Here is a 10667-nt window from a genome sequence, read left to right as displayed (position 1 = left end):
GACCTGGGAGACTAGCTATATCCTTAGTTTCAGTGGTCAGAGTACTCTCTGCAGGCAAGCTCTCCTCTTGCAGGGACGGTGCCCAGATAACTGGTGTTCGAACCTGCCTCCTGGCAGAAGTTGTGTTCCACTCACCAGAGGTCTTAAGATTCCGTGGAGGGTTCTGTGACAAACTTGGGGGTGTCCAGAAACTCAGAGCTCAAGGATTCCCGGTGTTGGAGTGGACCGGAAGGGACTTGTGCTCCTAATCAGACTGGGTTATCTGCTTCCCTAGTTAATGCAGTCTCAGGTCCCGCGTGATTGGATTGGAGCAGACACTGTGTTCCACTCACCAGAGGTCTTATGATTCCGTGTGGTACCTGTTTGGGTCCTTGTGGATTTCTGCAGACTCCCTGGGCCAGGAACCCTAGTGCTGCAGTAGACTAGAAGGTGGTAGGATATCCCGAGCCCGAAAAGGGCACTGCCTCAGAAGCTCTGTGGCTCCTACCTGTCCCAGAAGCTGTCCGCTTCTGTGTGCACTCTCTCACCTGTGTATACTACTTTTTGGTGGAGTCCCAGAAACAAGATGACTCCAGCTGTTCCTGAGGCAAAAACCTTCCAGGCTGGGTGGACATCTGTCCTCTGGCCGGGAAGGTGGTCGGAAGTCTGGAGCTGGAAATGGGCGCTGCCTCAGAAGCTCTGTGGCTCCTGCCTGTCCCAGAAACTGGCAGCTTCTGTGTGCACACTCTCACCTGTGCAGACTACTTTTCGGCAGAGTCCCGGAACCAACTTAGCTCCTTTTTCAAAGATCAAGTGACCATAGGTTTGTGGACCCATTTCTGGGTCTTCAATTCTATTCCTTTGATCTACCTGCCTGTCACTATACCAATACCATGCAGTTTTTAATCACCTTTGCTTTGTAGTACAGGTTGAGGTCTTTGTCAGCCTCATTTTACTGGTTCCTGTTTTAAATATTTTTTATTTAGAGTCTCATCTCAGACCTCTCTAATTTATTTTATCTCTATTTTTTTTTTCACTGTTAACCTCTCTCTTCTGAGTCTGCTGAAGCTTTGGTCTATCTTTCTTTGCAGACCTTTACCTTCTTTTGTTTTTCTTTCTCTGCACTTTTTTTGTCGACTTACATTAACTTTTTTACCGACTTACCCTGTCTTCTTTTTTTTTTTTAAACTTCTGTAACTTTATATTACCTCGGTCAGATTGTTGGGGCACTTTCTAGTCCCACAGAGACGAGACCCTCATCAGAGCCTGGCAGTTAGACTGGAAGGTGCTCCTTACCTTAAACAGAAGCCGTGGGCAGATGTCTCCCTCACTGGAGCTTGGAACAGCCTCACTGCCAGCAGCTCAGGGTGGTGCCTGAGAAGAGAAAACACATGGGGCAGAGAAGGGAGTGCAGTTCTCAGAGCTAGCTGCACTGGTACTTATCTTAAAGTGAAAGCAGTCTTTCTGTTAATGAGATATGGGATGTAAGGGACAGGGGAATGAGAAGCTACCAGGGAACCTGCAGTGCAAGTTCTTGGGAGGGGCAAACACTGGCAGGGAGGGGGGAAGGCGACAGAGGCAGCGACTCAACCACTTGACAGAGGCCCAGTGCTCCCTGCACTGTCCAACTGGCTTGAGCCCTTGGAGGCAGGCAGTGGCAGTGAGGGAGTGAGCAGCCAGGCAGGCACAAGGGAGTGCGGGCAGACTCTGGGAGGAGCCAAATGAGGGGTGGCGGCTGTAGTTGGCCCCTCCCCAGCTGTGGCAGGCATCTGGCATGTGGCCACTCTAAGGAGCCAGGCCAGACCTGTGCGGGCTCGGGCCTCGCCCCTCAGGCCGCGATTTTTTTTTTTTTTTTTTTTTTTTTTTTTTTTTTTTTTTTTTTTCCTATCACTGACAAATTCTGTCCCAACGTCAGTCCAAGTCTACAGTCAGACAGAGGGGAGGATCCGGCCAGATAGCCTTGCCTGCGTCCTTGCATTCTTTTCATCTTTACAGTCAAGATGTTCTTGGGAATGCCTTAACAACAGCCCTGCCCTGGCATGCTTGGGGGCTGTTCTGCTTTGTTCTCAGTCCCAGGCCAGGGCAGTGGGCTTTTAAACAACTCACAAGTTACAATATTTTATCTTCTTTCAAGGTCATGGATATTTATTCCCCCAGAAGTTCTTTTATTGTGAAGAATAGTTTTTGCTATCCTGTTTTTGTTTTTGTTTTTTGTTTTTGTTTTTTGTTGTTATTCAAAAAAAAATTAAGAATTGCTCTTTCTAACTCTATGAAGAACTGAGTTCAAGTTTTGATAGATATTATATTGAATCTGTAGATTGCTTTTGGCAATTTTTACTATATTAATCCTGCCAATCCATTAGCATGGTAGATCTTTCCATCTCCTGACATCTTCTTCGATTTCTTCCTTAGAGACTTGAAGTTCTTGTCATATAGATATTTCAAGTGTTTGGTTAGAATCACAGCAAGATGTTTTATAATGTTTGTGACGATTGTGAAGTGTGTCATTTCCCTAATTTCTTTTTCAGCCCATCTATCTGTTGAGTATACAAAAGCTACTGATTTGTTTGATGTGCCCTTCCCCCAGCCTTGAATAGGCTAAATAAATGGGGCTGGAGTTGAAGCCTAGCATAGTTGCATTTGCAATTTCCTGCTGGATTTTGAGGAGGTGACTACCTGCTGAGCTTTCTTTGCAACTCAATCCAGCTGAAATAAAGAGATGGGTCTTTGGGTTTTGCCTATATAAATGCAGAGCTGAAAATTAAACTTTGAGCCTTGATCAGAGAACCTTTGACTTGGCTTCATTCTTCTCTCACCAGCCCAACCTATTTCATTCCCAGTCTTCCTTTCAGGTATACCCAGTTCTCCATGGCTAATGGACAGCTATAGATGGTGCCCGAACAAGAGGCTTGAAATTGGGGGGTGGGGAGTAGAGATTAACTGAGGAATATTGTCTTTGGTGGAGCTCCATGGAAAACAGAAGAATTAATGGTATCCTGAATGGTGGTCAGAGGTGTCACATTCAAAGGGATACAGGCTAGAGTGAGTCTGTGGTATTGACCTGATGCTGAATTCTCTAGGGATATAACAGTGTATTGGGATTGGGGAATTCTATATAGGCATTTTCCTCATGGCCAAGACATGTATCAGGAGAGAGGAGCAGGGTTTAAAATGAAATAAAAGAAAAGAAAAGAAAAGAAAAGAAAAAGAAAAAGACCTCCCCTCTTCCCCCCAAAACAAACAAACAAACAACAACAACAAAAAAAAAAAAAACCCACCACCACCAGCAAAAAGATGTTAGAAAAATTCTTAGCTCAAGTATATTTATGCTGTGTATGGTTCCCAGAAGTAGGAATGGTCAATATACATATGACATGAGAAAAAGAAAGAAAGAACAAGTTTCAGAAAAGCAGTTGTCCCCTGTCTGGGATGAGTTAGCAAAAATGAAAGAAAATGAATTTCCCAGATCTCCTAGGGACAGGAGGAAATCAGGGGATGTCCTGCTTCCTCTCTGGCTCCTACTGGAGATATCCTTAGTTCTGCTTCTTCCCTCTCTGTGTATTGTCAGTTCTTGGTACACCAATCTGTCTATGTGTGACAATTTTGTCTGAATGACTGTTGTTCTATGTTTCATGTTCAAAAGAAAAAATGGTTAAAACTTTATCTATTGGCTATAAATCTATTAGTTTAGAAGGCTGTCTTAGTTTGCAGAGCAGAAACTCATGTTACCTTACACTGTATTTGGGAGTCAAGCACAGCTGGAGAAAAGGGGCTCTTAAAGGGACCAGCAGCTTTTCGAGTTCTATGACAAGTAAACTGATGGCTGTTTTCTCCTAGAAATTTCTCTGAAATTGTGATTATTGGGTTTAGAAGATAATTTCTTAGAATTATAGATAGAAAAAGTAAAAATTTTGTATGATCTCAATATATAAGATGTATGTAGCCATGGAACATATAATTTGCCCTACCTATTCCAGCTGCCCTTCCAGGAAATGCATATAGAATTATTATGGACTTGGATTTGGAAGATTTTTTTAAAATGTCCTTTGCAGCTTAAAGGGTTTGCTTTTAGTGACCTTGTAATTTTAAGGAGCCCATGAAGCAATATCACTGGAAAGTTTTGCCTCAAGGAATGGCTAATAGCCTTACACTAAGTAAGAAGATTTTTTGGCTCTGCTTCAATACAAGATGTTAGGACTTTGAACCTTTCTGTATATATTATTCATTATATGGAGGATACTTCATTAACTTATCCTTCTGAAGGTATTTTATTATAAGGCTTTGCTCTGAAACAACGGGCTTTAAAATTTTGGAGTAGTTGTTGCTCCAAAAAAGAGTCAAAGACAGAATCTTTTTCAGTATTTGGGGCCTCAGTTATATCCTAGATGAATTTTTTTTGAAAAAAAAAATTGAATTTCAAGAAAGAAAATTTGCTTACTTCAAATTATTTTTAAAAGCTTCAAAGAGGTGTTAATTGGCTAAGACCTCAACTTCAGCTCACCACAGGAGGAATTAAGCCTTTGTTTGATGTTCTCAAGATGGATGCAAATTAACTCGTGAGAGACAAATGACTTTGCAGATATTAGAGGAGGCTTCTGTATTCAATGGTTCACAGTTTGTGTTAGTTATTGTTACTCAATATGCCCACAGCAATTCTTTGGCAAAAGGAAACATTAGTGTGGATTTATCTTTCTTCATCTCCAAGTTTTAATACCCCATTATGAAGCTGTTGTGTTAATACAGAATTGTAGGATAGAATCATGAATGTATTTTGGAAAGAATGCCCTAAGAACCTGATGAAATATCTACTCCTTATTTCAAACAGCAACTAAATTGGTTATTGCAGAGTACTGATATTTGGCATATTGCATGGCAAACTTTTTAGGCAAAATTATTAATCATTATCCAAAAGAAAAGTTTTTAAAATTTTCCTCTATGAATGCTTTTGTATTTCCTGTAAGTTTGTGTATATAGCCAATAGAAAAAGTACTTACTGTATCAATAAACCGCTCATCTAAGGGTATATGTATATATATATATATATATACATATATATATACATATATATATATGGATCACGTGTTTATTCTCTTGAGTTTTGTTCCACTTCAATACAAATAATTGAATTACATGCTGCAGCCACTGTTTGTAAAATGTTAAAAACTCAAGTTTTTTTTTTTTTCTTCTTTCTGATAGCCAATATATAGCTCATGGTTTTCAATTGCTTTAAATTGTTTCTTTTTTAGGTAGTGCTACTTCTCACATTTTACAAATATTTATAAAAATACAACTTAATTTAAAAGAATGTACTATTCCTTTAAAGGACTGCCTTTTGACATTTAAGAGCTCATAATGGATTGCCTGGACAAGATCCATTAGCGCAATGCCACAACAGATTTGTATACCAGTCAGATTATAGGCTTTACACAGGAATAATTAGCCATACAATCTCATTTTTTGTAGTTTTTTTGTTTGTTTGTTTGTTTTTGTTTTTTGAGACAGGGTTTCTATGTTTAGCCTTGGCTATCCTGGAACTTACTTTGTAGACCAGGCTGGCCTCGAACTCAGAAATCTGCCTGCCTCTGCCTCCCAAGTGCTGGGATTAAAGGCATGCACCACAATGCCTGGCTCACAGTCTCATTCTTTACATCATCAAAATAGTCATAGCTTGAGAAAATAATTTGGTATTTCTAGAGAATGTGTAAGTCAAATTGTAAAGAGTTGTTCTTAGTGTCCTCAGTTTCTACCTGTACTACATAATGGTGTTAATTATTGAGGATGTGCACCTAATCAATTATTGCAAATGATACTCATATTTCTGATTTTAAAAGGGTAAAATATGTATATGTAACAATTGACACCTTTTCAGGCTTTCTAGTTGCAATTTTTTTTTATAGGAAAAGCAACTATTCTTGTATGAGGTTCAATGTGTGCTTTGAGATTTAATAAAGTTTCTTTTATTAATGTGGGTGCCCTTGCATTTGGAGCATAGATATTCAGAATTTAGAGTTCTTCTTGGTAGATTGTTCCTCTGATGAGTATGAAGTGTCCTTTCTTATCTTTTTGATAATGTTTAGTTGAAAGTCGATTTTATTTGGTATTGAATGGCTGAACCAGCTTGTTTCTTGGGATCATTTGCTTTGAAAATTGTAATCCAGCCTTTTTCTTTGAGGTAGTGTCAATCTTTGTCACTGAGGTGTGTTTCCTGTATGCAGCAAAATGCTGGGTCCTGGTTACATATATTGTAGGTTAGTCTATGTCTTTTTATTGGAATTGAGTCCATTGATGTTAAGAGATACTAAGGACTAGTGATTGTTACTTCCTGTTATTTTTGTTGTTAGAGGTGGAATCATGTTTGTGTGGTTATCTTCTTATAGGTTTGTTAAAAGAAGATTGATTTCTTGCTTTTTCTAGGGTGTAGTTTCCCTCCTTGTGTTGGAGTTTTCCATTTATTTTCCTTTATAGGGCTGGATTTGTGGAAAGATATTTTGTAAATTTGTTTTTATCATAGAATATATTGGTTTCTCTTTCTATGGTAATTGAGAGTTTTGCTGAGTATTGTAACTTGGGCTGGCATTTGTGTTCTCTTAAGGTCTGTATAACATCTGCCCAGGACCTTCTATCCTTCATAGTCTCTGGTAAGAAGTCTTGTGCAATTCTGATAAGTCTGCTTCTAAATGTTACTTGATATTTTCCCCCCCAAATTGCTTTTAATATCCTTTCTTTGTTTTGTGAATTTGGTGATTTGACTATTATGTAATATGAGGAATTTCTTTTCTGGTCAAATCTATTTGGAGTTCTGTAGGCTTCTTGTATATTTATGGGCATCTCTTTCTTTAGGTTAAGGAACTATTCTTTTATAATTTTGTTGAAGATATGTACTGGTCCTTTAATTTGGGAATCTTCACTCTTTTCTATACTTATTATCTTTATGTTTGGTCTTCTCATGTGTTCTGGATTTCCTGGATGTTTTGAGTTAGGAGTTTTTTGCATTTTGCATTTTCTTTGACTGTTGTGTCAATGTTTCCTATATCTTCTGTACCTGAAATTCTCTCTTCTATCTCTTGTATTCTGTTCGTGATACTTGCATCTAAGACTCTAAATCTCTTTCCTAGGTTTTCTATATCCAGGGTTGTCTCCCTTTGTGATTTTTTTTTTAATTTTTTTTCTATTTCTATTTTTAGATCCTGGATAGTTTTGTTCAATTTTTTTCATGTGTTTGTTGTTTTCCTGTAATTCTTTGGGGGGATTTTTGTGATTCCTCTTTACTGGCTTCTACCTGTTTACCTGTTCTCCTGTATTTCTTTAAGGGTGTAATTTATGTCTTCTTAAAGCCCTCTATCATCATCATGAAATGTAATTTTAAATCAGAGTCTTGTTTTTCTGGTGTGTTGTTTTATAAAGCACTTACTGTGGTGGGAGAACTGGGTTTCAATGATGCCAAGTAGCCTTGCTTTCTGTTGTTTATGTTCTTACCTTTGCCTTTTGCCATCTGTTTATCTCTGGTGTTAGCTGGTCTTCTGTCGTCTCTGTCTGTGGCTTGTCCCTCCTGCAAGCCTATGTGTCAGTAGTTCTGGGATACCAGATCTCACTGGGAGGAATTTGGTTATGGAGAGCTATGGCACAGGGTCAGCTTTGGGGTGCAGAAGGAAACCAAAAGGATCTCTTCCAGGCTGTTCCATGGTTTCTGTGTTCTGATGGCCCTTAGTGGTTCCCTCTGGGGCAGGAATTTGAGAAGAAGTGGTGATCTTACCTGTTCTTGTAGGTATGTCAGCAGTCCTGGAAGACCAGCTCTCTCCAGTTGGTATTTGGGCATGGAGAGGATCAGCTCTGGGTGCAGACAGAAATTGGAAGAAGCAATCTATAAACATGTGTTGTTTTACTCACAGATAAGTTTATCTTCAGTCTTATCAAAGAAACTTCTCTTTTGAACAGCCAGACCACTACAAAAAAATCACAACTGATCAAATTATAGAGCTGTGGAAACAATTGTCAATGAATATATCTGCAACCCCCATCAATTAGGGTTCAGGGACCATTGAGGAGGAGGATATAGGAAGATTGTAAATGCCAGGTGATCAATGAGTTTGTTGTGAGATTGTGTCTACTCGTAATATCAGAAGCCATTCCAACAAATTCTCACAATAAATCTGCCCAAACAAGCTGAACTAGGATACACCAATGAACCTGTGAAACTGGACAGAGAATAGTCCATGAGGCATTAACCATATAAAAAGAAATATAAGCAATTAAGGAACACTAAGAAAAAATGACATGGTCTTCCCTGGGGTTGGGGAGGGTGTGTCAATTGGTTGATCAGTACCAAACAGCCCTAACAACAAACAGGTAGCATTATACTGATAAATCATGTTTTACATAGGAACTTATCTCAATATGCACATACACATATGCATGAAATAAAAATTAGTGAAAAAGAAGGCCACTGTTCTTTAAATTCATGACTTCCTTTTTCACTACAAATATTTTCATGGGTAAACATAATGGAGCCAATTTTTAAATTAAGACACTTTTGCCCAGATAAATCTAGGTTTGTTTAAAATTAATAAAATATGTCCAGCATACTTTCAAATATTTCAGCAGATGTTTTATAGAAAACTTATTTTTTATATTAAATCTTGGTATTTAATATTTTATTGCCATTGTCTTCATTCTTTTTAAAGAAAAGAATAAAAAATATCCTTTTTAAAGAAAATCAATAACTGTATTTCCATTACCACTGACTGTTAGCTCTTCCCTGTATGTGAACTTATTGGTCATTCTCCTATCCCAAATAAAAAAGAGAAATATGTTGATTATTAGTATTCTTTTTTCATTTTCTTTTTCTTTTTTTTTCAGTTGTATTTTTCTTATTATTGTATTTTCTGTGTTGCTCACTTTAAAAAGACAGTGAAGTTGAAATTAGAATGAACATGGTAAGCTACAATTACAGCTCTGGTGCCTATCACATTAATGTCGATCACTTATGCTATTTCAAACAATTTTCATGTCTTCTTTAAAAACCATAATCTCACAAACCACAGTTGCAAGATGATTTGTACAGTCTGTCCCATACAATCTCCCATTATGATTTATAGAAGCTGAGGTCTTCTTCATGATATTTGTATGTGTGCTTGGAAGATGGAAGACTATATCTAATTTATGAAGCTTAGAAAAAATGCTTTCTGTGATATTCACCACAATTTTCTTTTAAAATTTCAATAGACTTTAAAATCAAATAATTCCCATGCCCCTTTTTCTGTTACTTCTGAAAAAGAGTGATCCTGAGCAGAGTCACCATAGAAAGGCAGAAGTAATAATCAATACAGATATTAAACAATAGGTATTTTTAGTGTGACATCACTCTAGCAATGCACATAGACAACCATTGTAGCTGCTTAGCCTGTGGAAAATGCTCAGTAATTTGAGAATTCTGGTGATAATTTTGGCTCTTCATGGTCTGTAATCATCTTTTTGTAATTGTTTTTCAATTATGCAGGAAAATTTCTCATTTCAAGCATTTTTTGATTACTTTTAATTTTCCTTTTTGTTTTTCATATCATGTTGCCCTCCATCCCCTTCCTAAAACTCTTCCCACACCTGCTTGGCTCCTTTCAAATTAATAGATGCATATGTACATATATATGCCTTATAAAGTATTTGTTATATTAATATATATATATTCATATAAATATGTTGATATTAATTTATATCATATGACATATATCACTATATAATATATCACTATATAATGTAACACATATATAATTATATCAATATTATACAAATATAGTTATATCAATTATATAGAATTATTTGTACATCAGGTATGATTGTATCATAAATAATATATCATATAATTTTATAAGATGCCATGTGATATTAAGATTAATATAGTCATATACACAAAAATATACCATAATTATATAGTGTAAAATGATATTCTATATATGTGACTAGATGTTTAAATGTAACCTATATGTCTTAGTCAGGATTTCTGTTTCTGCACTAACATCATGGCCAAGAAGCAGTGGGGAAGGAAAGGGTTTATTCAGCTTACATTTCCACATTGTTGTTTATCACTGAAAGAAGTCAGGACTGGAACTCAGGCAGGTCAGAAAGCAGGAGCTGATGCACAGGCCATGGAGAGACATTCTTTACTGGCTTCCTTCCCCTGACTTGTTCAGCCTGCTCTTATAGAACCCAAGACGACCAGCGCAGAGATGGTCCCACCCACAAGGGGCCTCTCCCCTTTGATCACTAATTGAGAAAATGCCTCATAACTGGATCTCGTGGAGGCACTTCCCCAACTGAAGCTCCTTAGTCTGTGATAACTCAAGCTTGTGTCAAGTGGACAAAAAACTAGCCAGTACAATTGACCCCTTGTCAACTTGACACACAAACACATCACTAGTAAGCCTCAACCCTTACACGCTTATTCAATCCCAAGATCTAAATAACTTTACAAGTCCCACAGTCTTTACACATTAAAAGTTCAATCCCTTTAAAAGATCCAATACCTGGGTTTTGCCCCTCAACAGAGGAATGGATAAAAAAAATGTGGTACATTTACACAATGGAGTACTACTCAACTATTAAAAAGAATGAATTTAGGAAATTCCTAGGCAAACGGTTGGTCCTGGAGGGCATTATCCTGAGTGAGGTAACACAATCACAAAAGAACTCAAATG

Source organism: Mus caroli, chromosome 4 (genome assembly GCF_900094665.2).
Source record: "Mus caroli chromosome 4, CAROLI_EIJ_v1.1, whole genome shotgun sequence".
NCBI lineage: Eukaryota > Metazoa > Chordata > Mammalia > Rodentia > Muridae > Mus > Mus caroli.
Note: the sequence above shows the minus strand (reverse complement) of the source record.